This window comes from Calypte anna, chromosome W (genome assembly GCF_003957555.1).
Source record: "Calypte anna isolate BGI_N300 chromosome W, bCalAnn1_v1.p, whole genome shotgun sequence".
NCBI classification, from domain to species: Eukaryota; Metazoa; Chordata; class Aves; order Apodiformes; family Trochilidae; genus Calypte; species Calypte anna.
The window spans coordinates 20703029-20713874 of NC_044276.1; the positions used below are offsets into that span (position 1 = coordinate 20703029).

Here is a 10846-nt window from a genome sequence, read left to right on the forward strand (position 1 = left end):
AAAAGACTACAGCCGTTTTTCAGGTGAACCACTCCTCTCTTGGTTACTCCGATGCTGGAATGATGGGGCTGCTACCATAAGGTTAACTCAGAAGGAAGCCAGGCAGTTGGGATCCCTGGCCAAAGATGCAGGTATTGATCGGGCATTTGGGGAAAAGGCTGGAACTAACAGCCTATGGAAACGACTCTTGTCAGCTGTAAGGGAGAGATATCCCTGGGACTTTCCCAGGGCTGCCCTGCAGCCTCGGTGGTGACGTGAGAGTTATTGTGGGAAAAGGGGGGAGGAATGTGGTTTCCATTTTCCTGTATATTTGTATATATGTAATAATTTTTCCTATTTATCATTACTGTTTCATTAAAGTAGTGTAGTTTAGTTTCCAACCCATAAGTCTCTCTCCCTTATTCTCTCTCCTTTCTTTATCAAGGAGGAGAGAGATTAATAGAGAGCGTCTGTTACTCGGTTTAATTGCCGGGCCAGTGTTAAACCATGTCAAACTTACATATAATGTTTGCTCATTTAACCTAAGAAAATTTTTAGTGTATTTACTTATAAAGGCAAGATGGAAGTAGTGAAAGAAGATAAGGATGTTAACTGCAGAATATACTTTGGAGAGAAAAAGTGTATTGTGACAAAATGCTGTGTAATCATGTTTAAACGTTCTTATAGATAACCTTTGTAGATAGGGGATAACCAAAACACAAGATGTGTCTGAATAAGAAGAATCAGTATTGCCACCTGTGTCTGCCCAAGAAGAATTAGTATCGCTGACAGATTTCGAGCCTTCCCAGAAACAACGGGCTCACACGGCCATAAAGAACTATAAATACCTAAGAAATTTTAAGGAAGCATGCTGTCTTGTCGGAGCAGACTCCCGAGCACCCAGCGCTGATTTTACTTGTTGTCGCTTGCTAATAAATTCTATTTGGTTTTTAATTGGTGTGTCCTGGTCAATGTTTAGGACCTTAATTTATAACAGAGTCCACCCCAAACGTGCTTGTGGCTTTTTGCTGCTGCTGCTGCTCCCTCCAGGCAAGAGGCTGCTGCTGCCAGGCCAGGGCAGGCCTTGCCCTTTCAGAACATTTCCCACAACACACTAGAAGTTCCTCTAAAGTCTTCCCTGTGAAAGCCCCACTCCTGTGGCGGACGTCTCTAAGCTGAACACCTCCTGGGAGAAAACAAAATACAAAGCGTGTGTTCAGCACTGGTGGCTTGAGGGCAGGAGGGCAGATCAAGATAGGATTTGCCCTAGCCTGGGCAGGAGGCTTTGAGAAAAAGAGGCAGTGCCCCCAAGGGTGGCCTTCGGTGCCCTGCATTCCCCGGGGAGAGGGAACGATTTGATTGGCCTACACAACTGCACTGTAACACGCATAAACCCCGCTTTCCTCTACATCGGGCTAAGGCGATCCTCAGCTTTCTTTGCGGCAAGGACACATTGTCGGCTCCTCTTCAACTTGGCGTCCACCAGGAGCGACCCTCCCACCTCCTTTTCCGCAAAACTGCTTTCCAGTCTGTCGGCCTCCAGCATCTACTGCTGCCTGGCGTTGTTCCTCCCCAGGTGCGGGACTTTGCACTTCCCCTTTTTGAACCGCACGAGGCTCCTGCCTGCCCAGTTCTCCAGCCTGGCAGGGTCCCTCTGGGTGGCAGCACAGCCCTCTCCCGTTTTCTATCATCAGCAAACTCCCTGAGGGTACACTCTGTCTACCCCTCATCCAGATCATTAAGTAGCATGTTGAGCAGGATCAGACTCACGGTTGACCCCTGGGGTACACCGCTAGTTACTGGCCTCCAACCAGACTTCATGCCCCTGATCACCACCCCCGTCTGGGACCAGCTGCTCAGCCAGCTTGCAACTCACGCCACTGCCTGCTCATTCGGCCCCGTACTTCATCAGCTTCTCTGGGACGATCTCTTACGGGAGACAGCCTCAAAAGCCTTCCTGAAGGCTAGGGAGGCAGTAGCTGCAGCTCTCCCCTTGTCTGCCAAGCCAGCCATTTCGTCACAAACGGTTGTCGGGTCAGTCAATCACGACTCTCCCTCGGTGAAGCCATGGCGGCAACTCCCGATGACCCTCTTGTCCTTCACGGGCCATCGCCTTCGCAGGGATCGAGGTGAGGCTAACTGGCCTGCAGATCCCTGGCTCCTCTTCCTTGCCCTTCTTCAAGAGAAAGGTGACCTTTGCACTCCACCGCTCCTCAGGCACCTCTCCCCATCGCCATCAACACTGGCTTCACAATGACATCTGCTCGCTAACCCAGCGCGGTTACACAGACCTCTCCCACTCCCTCTCCTCTCCTCTCTTCTCCTCACCTCGCCACTCCTCCTTTAATTTTTCTCATTTTATTTTACCGCCAGAACAGTCATCCACTTCAACAGCCTTCCCCTCAAGGACATAGTAGCGTCACCAAACCTTGCCTGGTCACTTGGAGAGAGAGAGAGGAGATGAAACCGCCTCCCAGGGGGGGTGTCTCTGATGCCCCAGTAACACAGTGGTCAAGGGCAACAAAGGATCCCCCTACTACCCCCTGCCCACCTCCCTCTTCTAAGAGCTGTTAAAGAAAGAGGAAGTTTGCTGTATCCCTGCAATGTAGTTTTGGTTTGGGTCCGCCTGCGACGGAGTTCTCTTTCCCCAGAGCAGCCCTTCATAGTGCTGTGCTTTGTAGTTGTAGCTACAAGGGTGTTGATAACACACCAATGCTTTACCTATGGAAGCACCACAGCTGCCATTCACACTGACTGTTCTCTGCTACCACAGTCCTCCTCACCAGAAAAGGGATATCGACAGGGCCTTAACACACGGCCATTGATAAAAGTGCTCCAAAGGGAGCGCAATGCTTCCAACACGTTGCGCTCCGCAAAAACCACCCTTGTTCAGCATGCCTATAGTGTCATGCGCACTATTTTCCAAAGTCTAAGCAGCAGCAGCAACCTCTACGCACCGCCTTTACGTACGTTTGCGTACCACTTCCAAAAAGCTAAGAATTTGCTTCCTACAAGACCCAGGACACTGCTAAGCGGTTCCAGCATCACGCTTCAAATGATCGGGCAAATCACTACCTATACACAGAACGCTGTTAACAGGACGAAACGTTCCACATACTTACACTCCGGGGAGGCACCAGTTCAACTTGCAGAACTATTTCCCCCAGCAAAACGCACGAGACAGACGTGATATCCCCATCCTCTATCTTTATTGTTTAATTGCCGCTCAAAGCTTCCGTTACCTTCCACAGACACATGCCACAAAACATCACACCTCAACAGTGCCTAGATTGACAACAGGCAACAGACAAAAGATCATTCGGTGGCCATTTGTACACATGCGGCAACTCTCGTGGTGCAAAACTCTTAGCCGGGCGGACAGCCCGACTGACCGCCACCCAGAATACGTAGATGTACGCGACAGACAGACCGCCCACCCTCGGGCCCTTCATCCACAACTGTCCCGAATCCCTTGGTCAGGCCCAGGTGAGCAGCACGCTTCTCGACAATAATCATTAAAGGACCAAGAAGCTGGAGAAGGAAGTACAAAAACATAAATAAATTCAGAAATAAAAGACCACACACAAAGAGGGGAGAGGGCAGGAAGGGAAGGAATCAGAGCAGGGAACCCCACAGAGAAACCACTTAGCCAATTCCTAGCAATTCAACCATTGTGCTTCAAATTACCACCTCTCCCCTGCAACTGACACTTTCCAAGGAAAGATACAAACACCATGCCATTTTTTTTCAAGCCAGACAGTAACGGACTACAAAACACCCACAGAAGCTACCTTTGTCTCTGGGTTAAAACCCCCATTAAAGCTTCAGGCAAAATACCCAGTTCTGCTGGAAAATAAACTTGAGGCTGCCTTTTGCATCCGTTTACAAAGTCTTCGAACTTGACTTTTACCTATAAAAGCAAAGCACCCAGCACCTCTCAACCAGATTGCCCCTTCCTCCCTCACCCCTGACCTGCCACAAACCCCAAGCCCTCTCCTTCCTATTACAAGAAATACTAATAACTCTTACTCTAGACCATGACGACAGGCATCAGACTGCGCTCCAAAACAACACTGCATTTTGCACCTGAAGCACATACCCTGCCATGAGCATTGCTTTACAATGCTGCTTTTAGTCAAAACGCTCAATTCCATTACAACCAAGAGGCAAAGGATTATAGCGCCAGAAAACCCAAAACAGCCTACCACGCCCTATCGACACCAAAAGGGGGGATGGCAAAAGAGTCTAGGAAATGAGGAACTAATCACGGCTACAGCTGAGCGTCCAGAAAGCTTCCCAGTACTTACAGAATCACCACAATCTTCTGCTTCAAATAACCTCATAATCGGCTCCTTCGGCATGACTAGGAAAAGCATCGGAGTTGGGGTGAAAGGTTATGGGACGTGAGGCACTGTTGGAAGAGCAAACGGTTAAAACCTGACCGGCTTCAGAGAATGGTAATACAGCTCAAGCAAACCAACATGCCCCACTGAACTCGTACAGCAACAGATTAATAGATACCCCAAACGCAAGCCGAAACCTTGATTATCTTGCGCCTCATTAATACTCTCTACGCGCAGAATACAACGTATTTACAGAGCCCCCTCCACAAGTGGGATTCGGCACACAAGACGATGGGGGTAAGGAGACGGGCCAGTACTTCAGATAAGCGACCTCCGGTAGGTTTTAGCTTGGCTTGATCGATTCCTAGAGCAGCTTTTCTATTCAATGCCGTCCACGCAGAGGCACGACAGGAGACAAAGGCATTAACAGAATCGGCAAAGAACTTAGTGAAGTGGACCATCAGCGGACGTTCGTTCTCCCTGGAGCTCAAGTATTGGACAAAAGCACGTGAAACCTCTATGACGCTCTCTCTTACGAAGCGCATCCTTAAGACCTGCTTTTCTCCTACGGAGAACCAACTCATTACGGTCACGGCGCTAGGAACCGAGGCGAGACGGACAGCACCAGCAACCCAGAAGGCGCCGCAGCAGTCGGGGAGGTGGAAACAGGGAACGAGCACCTAAAAGAGCGCGAGGTTGTAGGGATAGCGCAGTAGAGAGCTCCACAACCCAGAGACACCCCGTCCCTCCCTCTTCCCTCCCTCCTTCCCTCCCTCCCGCTTCCCGACCCCCCAAACACTCACCCGCAGCAACGACGGCACCCGCCCTGCCGCGCTCCCGAACACCGCGCACCCAGACCTCAGCTCAGGGTGCTTGCGAGCGCGGGGGGAGGGGAACAGGAAAGGAAGACAAAGGGAACAGCAAAGGAACCGGGGCGGGCGGGGGGGAACCGCTCACGGAGAAAAGCCGCGGCTACCACCTCGTCCTCGTAAATGACGTTGCAGGCGACGCGCCTTGCCGAGGACCTTTCCGAAGGCAGCTGTGGCGCCACCCGCCCGGACGGACAACCAAGTCTCTCCTCAGCCACGACAACGACCCTTCCCGTCCCCGCGCTTCCTCCACTCGGCCAGGCCCTCCGCGGCGCCCATTGGGCCGCCAGGTCGCCGCCGCCCGATCCCGCATGGCGATTCGCTGTCTCGCCTGTCCTTTGCGCTGGTCCCCGCCCTCGTCCACCCGGTGTTCTCGGGACGCGGAGGGATCCAATCTGGGGATGGAAGGAGAAAACTCTGACGTGGGCGAATCCGCCGAGGGATCCGTGCCGTGTAGTGCTGCCACCCTGGGGGCGGGCAACGAGGTCTCAGAAGAGGCCGCTGTAGCTACAATTACCTTGTTTTCTTATTTATTACCGCATCGAGTCCACCCCAAACGTGCTTGTGGCTTTTTCCTGCTGCTGCTGCTGCTCCCTCCAGGCAAGAGGCTGCTGCTGCCAGGCCAGGGCAGGCCTTGCCCTTTCAGAACATTTCCCACAACACACCAGAAGTTCCTCTAAAGTCTTCCCTGTGAAAGCCCCACTCCCGTGGCGGACGTCTCTAAGCTGAACACCTCCTGGGAGAAAACAAAATACAAAGCGTGTGTTCAGCACTGGTGGCTTGAGGGCAGGAGGGCAGATCAAGATAGGATTTGCCCTAGCCTGGGCAGGAGGCTTTGAGAAAAAGAGGCAGTGCCCCCAAGGGTGGCCTTCGGTGCCCTGCATCCCCGGGGAGAGGGAACGATTTGATTGGCCCACACAACTGCACTAACACGCATAAACCCCGCTTTCCTCTAAATCGGGCTAAGGCGATCCTCAGCTTTCTTTGCGGGAAGGACACATTGTCGGCTCCTCTTCAACTTGGCGTCCACCAGGAGCGACCCTCCCACCTCCTTTTCTGCAAAACTGCTTTCCAGCCTGTCGGCCTCCAGCATCTACTGCTGCCTGGCGTTGTTCCTCCCCAGGTGCGGGACTTTGCACTTCCCCTTTTTGAACCGCACGAGGCTCCTGCCTGCCCAGTTCTCCAGCCTGGCAGGGTCCCTCTGGGTGGCAGCACAGCCCTCTCCCGTTTTCTATCATCAGCAAACTCCCTGAGGGTACACTCTGTCTACCCCTCATCCAGATCATTAAGTAGCATGTTGAGCAGGATCAGACTCACGGTTGACCCCCGGGGTACACCGCTAGTTACTGGCCTCCAACCAGACTTCATGCCCCTGATCACCACCCCCGTCTGGGACCAGCTGCTCAGCCAGCTTGCAACTCACGCCACTGCCTGCTCATTCGGCCCCTTACTTCATCAGCTTCTCTGGGACGATCTCTTACGGGAGACAGCCTCAAAAGCCTTCCTGAAGGCTAGGGAGGCAGTAGCTGCAGCTCTCCCCTTGTCTGCCAAGCCAGCCATTTCGTCACAAACGGTTGTCGGGTCAGTCAATCACGACTCTCCCTCGGTGAAGCCATGGTGGCAACTCCCGATGACCCTCTTGTCCTTCACGGGCCATCGCCTTCGCAGGGATCGAGGTGAGGCTAACTGGCCTGCAGATCCCTGGCTCCTCTTCCTTGCCCTTCTTCAAGAGAAAGGTGACCTTTGCACTCCACCGCTCCTCAGGCACCTCTCCCCATCGCCATCAACACTGGCTTCACAATGACATCTGCTCGCTAACCCAGCGCGGTTACACAGACCTCTCCCACTCCCTCTCCTCTCCTCTCTTCTCCTCACCTCGCCACTCCTCCTTTAATTTTTCTCATTTTATTTTACCGCCAGAACAGTCATCCACTTCAACAGCCTTCCCCTCAAGGACATGGTAGCGTCACCAAACCTTGCCTGGTCACTTGGAGAGAGAGAGAGGAGATGAAACCTCCTCCCAGGGGGGGTGTCTCTGATGCCCCAGTAACAGAGTGGTCAAGGGCAACAAAGGATCCCCCTACTACCCCCTGCCCACCTCCCTCTTCTAAGAGCTGTTAAAGAAAGAGGAAGTTTGCTGTATCCCTGCAATGTAGTTTTGGTTTGGGTCCGCCTGCGACGGAGTTCTCTTTCCCCAGAGCAGCCCTTCATAGTGCTGTGCTTTGTAGTTGTAGCTACAAGGGCGTTGATAACACACCAATGCTTTACCTATGGAAGCACCACAGCTGCCATTCACACCGACTGTTCTCTGCTACCACAGCCCTCCTCACCAGAAAAGGGATATCGACAGGGCCTTAACACACGGCCATTGATAAAAGTGCTCCAAAGGGAGCGCGATGCTTCCAACACCTTGCGCTCCGCCAAAACCATCCTTGTACGGCATGCCTATAGTGTCACGCGCACTATTTTCCAAAGTCTAAGCAGCAGCAGCAGCCTCTATGCACCGCCTTTACGTACGTTTGCGTACCACTTCCAAAAAGCTAAGAGTTTGCTTCCTACAAGACCCAGGACACCGCTAAGTGGTTCCAGCATCACGCTTCAAATGATCGGGCAAATCACTACCTATACACAAACGCTGTTAACAGGACGAAACGTTCCACATACTTACACTCCAGGGAGGCACCAGTTCAACTCGGGGAACTATTTCCCCCAGCAAAACGCACGAGACAGACGTGATATCCCCATCCTCTATCTTTATTGTGTAATTGCCGCTCAAAGCTTCCGTTACCTTCCACAGACACATGCCACAAAACATCACACCTCAACAGTGCCTAGATTGACAACAGGCAACAGACAAAAGATCATTCGGTGGCCATTTGTACACGTGCGGCAACTCTCGTGGTGCAAAACTCTTAGCCGGGCGGACAGCCCGACTGACCGCCACCCAGAATACGTAGATGTACGCGACAGACAGACCGCCCACCCTCGGGCCCTTCATCCACAACTGTCCCGAATCCCTTGGTCAGGCCCAGGTGAGCAGCACGCTTCTCGACAACAATCATTAAAGGACCAAGAAGCTGGAGAAGGAAGTACAAAAACATAAATAAATTCAGAAATAAAAAAAAAGGCCACACACAAAGAGGGGAGAGGGCAGGAAGGGAAGGAATCAGAGCAGGGAACCCCACAGAGAAACCACTTAGCCAATTCCTAGCAATTCAACCATTGTGCTTCAAATTACCACCTCTCCCCCTGCAACTGACACTTTCCAAGGAAAGATACAAACACCATGCCATTTTTTTTCAAGCCAGACAGTAACGGACTACAAAACACCCACAGAAGCTACCTTTGTCTCTGGGTTAAAACCCCCATTAAAGCTTCAGGCAAAATACCCAGTTCTGCTGGAAAATAAACTTGAGGCTGCCTTTTGCATCCGTTTACAAAGTCTTCGAACTTGACTTTTACCTATAAAAGCAAAGCACCCAGCACCTCTCAACCAGATTGCCCCTTCCTCCCTCACCCCTGACCTGCCACAAACCCCAAGCCCTCTCCTTCCTATTACAAGAAATACTAATAACTCTTACTCTAGACCATGACGACAGGCATCAGACTGCGCTCCAAAACAACACTGCATTTTGCACCTGAAGCACATACCCTGCCATGAGCATTGCTTTACAATGCTGCTTTTAGTCAAAACGCTCAATTCCATTACAACCAAGAGGCAAAGGATTATAGCGCCAGAAAACCCAAAACAGCCTACCACGCCCTATCGACACCAAAAGGGGGGATGGCAAAAGAGTCTAGGAAATGAGGAACTAATCAAGGGTACAGCTGAGCGTCCAGAAAGCTTCCCAGTACTTACAGAATCACCACAATCTTCTGCTTCAAATAACCTCATAATCGGCTCCTTCGGCATGACTAGGAAAAGCATCGGAGTTGGGGTGAAAGGTTATGGGACGTGAGGCACTGTTGGAAGAGCAAACGGTTAAAACCTGACCGGCTTCAGAGAAAGGTAATACAGCTCAAGCAAACCAACATGCCCCACTGAACTCGTACAGCAACAGATTAATAGATACCCCAAACGCAAGCCGAAACCTTGATTATCTTGCGCCTCATTAATACTCTCTACGCGCAGAATACAACGTATTTACAGAGCCCCCTCCACAAGTGGGATTCGGCACACAAGACGATGGGGGTAAGGAGACGGGCCAGTACTTCAGATAAGCGACCTCCGGTAGGTTTTAGCTTGGCTTGATCGATTCCTAGAGCAGCTTTTCTATTCAATGCCGTCCACGCAGAGGCACGACAGGAGACAAAGGCATTAACCGAATCGGCAAAGAACTTAGTGAAGTGGACCATCTGCGGACGTTCGTTCTCCCTGGAGCTCAAGTATTGGACAAAAGCACGTGAAACCTCTACGACGCTCTTTCTTACGAAGCGCATCCTTAAGACCTGCTTTTCTCCTACGGAGAACCAACTCATTACGGTCACGGCGCTAGGAACCGAGGCGAGACGGACAGCACCAGCAACCCAGAAGGCGCCGCAGCAGTCGGGGAGGTGGAAACAGGGAACGAGCACCTAAAAGAGCGCGAGGTTGTAGGGATAGCGCAGTAGAGAGCTCCACAACCCAGAGACACCCCGTCCCTCCCTCTTCCCTCCCTCCTTCCCTCCCTCCCGGTTTCCGACCCCCCAAACACTCACCCGCAGCAACGACGGCACCCGCCCTGCCGCGCTCCCGAACACCGCGCACCCAGACCTCAGCTCAGGGTGCTTGCGAGCGCGGGGGGAGGGGAACAGGAAAGGAAGACAAAGGGAACAGCAAAGGAACCGGGGCGGGCGGGGGGGAACCGCTCACGGAGAAAAGCCGCGGCTACCACCTCGTCCTCGTAAATGACGTTGCAGGGGATGCACCTTGCCGAGGACCTTTCCGAAGGCAGCTGTGGCGCCACCCGCCCGGACGGACAACCAAGTCTCTCCTCAGCCACGACAACGACCCTTCCCGTCCCCGCGCTTCCTCCACTCGGCCAGGCCCTCCGCGGCGCCCATTGGGCCGCCAGGTCGCCGCCGCCCGATCCCGCATGGCGATTCGCTGTCTCGCCTGTCCTTTGCGCTGGTCCCCGTCCTCGTCCACCCGGTGTTCTCGGGACGCGGAGCAATCCGATCTGGGGATGGAAGGAGAAAACTTTGACGTGGGCGAATCCGCCGAGGGATCCGTGCCGTGTAGTGCTGCCACCCTGGGGGCGGGCAACGAGGTCTCAGAAGAGGCCGCTGTAGCTACAATTACCTTGTTTTCTTATTTATTACCGCATCGAGTCCACCCCAAACGTGCTTGTGGCTTTTTCCTGCTGCTGCTGCTGCTCCCTCCAGGCAAGAGGCTGCTGCTGCCAGGCCAGGGCAGGCCTTGCCCTTTCAGAACATTTCCCACAACACACCAGAAGTTCCTCTAAAGTCTTCCCTGTGAAAGCCCCACTCCCGTGGCGGACGTCTCTAAGCTGAACACCTCCTGGGAGAAAACAAAATACAAAGCGTGTGTTCAGCACTGGTGGCTTGAGGGCAGGAGGGCAGATCAAGATAGGATTTGCCCTAGCCTGGGCAGGAGGCTTTGAGAAAAAGAGGCAGTGCCCCCAAGGGTGGCCTTCGGTGCCCTGCATCCCCGGG

General features: G+C 52.8%; 2 long non-coding RNA genes across 3 annotated transcripts; both read right to left on the reverse strand.

Annotated features, from left to right (window-relative positions):
- Positions 1-4190: 4190 nt before the first annotated feature.
- On the reverse strand, positions 4191-5436 carry LOC115600087. The gene is made up of 3 exons (XR_003988820.1): positions 5126-5436; positions 4501-5002; positions 4191-4390 (listed from the first exon to the last, which is right to left on the reverse strand). It is a non-coding gene; the product is annotated as an uncharacterized LOC115600087 (long non-coding RNA).
- A 2444-nt stretch (positions 5437-7880) lies between these two features.
- Positions 7881-10210, reverse strand: LOC115600023. Of its 2 annotated transcripts, XR_003988772.1 has the most exons (4): positions 9890-10210; positions 9265-9766; positions 9051-9154; positions 7881-8268 (listed from the first exon to the last, which is right to left on the reverse strand). It is a non-coding gene; the product is annotated as an uncharacterized LOC115600023 (long non-coding RNA). The 2 variants fall into 2 exon arrangements; XR_003988773.1 differs by lacking the exon at positions 9265-9766 and having other exon boundaries at positions 8182-8268; positions 9890-10197.
- Between the last annotated feature and the right edge of the window lie 636 nt (positions 10211-10846).